The sequence below is a fragment of the Suncus etruscus genome, chromosome 3 (assembly GCF_024139225.1).
Source record: "Suncus etruscus isolate mSunEtr1 chromosome 3, mSunEtr1.pri.cur, whole genome shotgun sequence".
Classification (NCBI taxonomy): domain Eukaryota; kingdom Metazoa; phylum Chordata; class Mammalia; order Eulipotyphla; family Soricidae; genus Suncus; species Suncus etruscus.
Genome location: NC_064850.1, coordinates 83,069,550 through 83,071,516, shown reverse-complemented (window position 1 = coordinate 83,071,516; position 1,967 = coordinate 83,069,550). Strand labels below are relative to the sequence as shown.

Genomic DNA, 1,967 nt, shown 5'->3' with positions numbered 1-1,967 from the left:
GTTGAGTCACAAATGGTGATGCACAAGGGTTACTTCATGCTCTGCACTGAAGAATCACTCCTGGCAATGTTCAGAGAAACAAATGGGATTCCAGTGGTCATAATTTTTGGGGGGACCCACACCTGGTGACACTCAGGGGCTCCTGGCTATGCACTCAGAAATCGCTCTTGGCTTGGGGGACCATATGGGATGCCGGGAATTGAACCGAGGTCCATCCTGACTCAGCCGCATGCAAGGCAAAGGCCCTACCACTGTGATATGGCTCTGGCCCCAAAGTACTTTTTTTTTTACATAGGAGAGTACTTTACCTGCTTTCTACATCTCTGACATCCTCATATCAGCATATTTTAAGTATGTGTCTCTCATCCTATATATCATTTGTCTGACTTTATTGTTTTCAGTAGCATCAACTGTTTATTAACATGCATACTTATGATTATCTATTTAATAATTCTTTAGTTTTTAGTGGTAAAACTTTTAGTTGAAATGATCAAAATAATTGCATTTCATATTATTAAAACTTACTCTTGACTTATTCCAATGTATTTATTTATTTAAGGATTATAAACTCTACATCAAGATTTTCCTTTTTTTAATATTTTTAAAGAACACAGGCTATGTTCTTTACACTGACTGTATAGAAAGAGGAGGTACAGTAAATGCAACCCATATACACCTCAACTCAGGCCCTTTGCATGGTCTGTATTGTGAATTGGGGGACAAAAAAAAAGATTTTCCCTCTCATTCAGAAAATTATTCAGACTTTCTACTTCAATTTCTAAAGCACAGTGTTTTTACTTTCATTGCTGACAGTGACAATAACTGAAAATAATTTTGAAAGGATGACCTCTTATTTTTCTAACTTTAGAAATCCAGAAAGTTTTCTCCATACCTTGACATACATTTCTCATTTTAAATTCTTAGACTAATCCATACTGCTTAGACTACTCCATTATCCTATGGTGCATTGGATAAACTGAATTTTTAGAAACCACGATTTTAGCCATTTGGGCAAATTTCTTCCATTGTGACAGTGCCAAGATGTGTGGATATGTGTAAAGAGGTACATTTCAAATCATATAAAAAGGAAGAGATGACTGTTGAAACAGTTAAAGCAGACTCAAAATTAAGGCTGATTAAAAAGCCAAATACCTTCTTCCAACAATTAAAATTTCTCTTATATATTGATAAAGACTAGCTTCATAATGAGGTTTAAGCAAGAGGAGGTCTACACAGAACATAAATTAAAGGAGCCATCTAAAGTTCTCAGTAAACTCAGAAGGAACTGTCATATGACCCAGCAATCCCAATTTGGGGTATCTATTCCCAGTACAGAAAACACTCATCCAAAAGAATGTATGCACAGCACTGTTCATTACAGCACTCAGTACAATAGCTAAGACTTGGAATTAGCCTAGATGTCCAACAACAGATGAGTAGATCATTAAGATGCGGTACATATACACAATGCAATATTACATAGCTCTAAGGAATGAACTGGAAGATATTATGTTAAATGAAGTAAGTTAGAAAAAAAGAATAAATACAAGGTGATATCAATAATATGTGGTATTTAGAATAACTGTATGAAGAAATACAAAGGCCTAAATGGGAGTTATTGAGAATATTCTAGGCCTCAGATATAGTGAGAAGGAAAGAAACTGAATAGAGGAAGAGAAAGACATATGAAATAATAGCAGACAGGGGCTAAGAGGTCTCAGGACATTGGTGATGTTAAGGAAGGACAGAACTAAATATTCAAACCAAAGTCAACAAAAATGAAATCATGAGACCCCAAACTTTAGCAACCAAACTTAAAAAAGGGTCGGTTATGATGGCAGACTGGGGTGGGTGTTGGTGGCAAGATGGATTCTGGAAACATTGGTGGAGGAAGGTGGACATTGGTGGTGGAATTGGTCCTGAATCATTGTATGCCTAAAATCCAACTATGAATAACTTTGTAAAAC

At 36.0% G+C, this 1,967-nt stretch overlaps 1 non-coding gene across 1 annotated transcript; it reads left to right on the top strand.

The window, feature by feature from the left end:
* The first annotated feature begins 594 nt into the window (after window positions 1-594).
* Window positions 595-725, top strand: LOC126005269 (small nucleolar RNA SNORA51). The gene has a single exon (XR_007494429.1). It is a non-coding gene; the product is annotated as a small nucleolar RNA SNORA51 (small nucleolar RNA).
* Window positions 726-1,967: the final 1,242 nt, after the last annotated feature.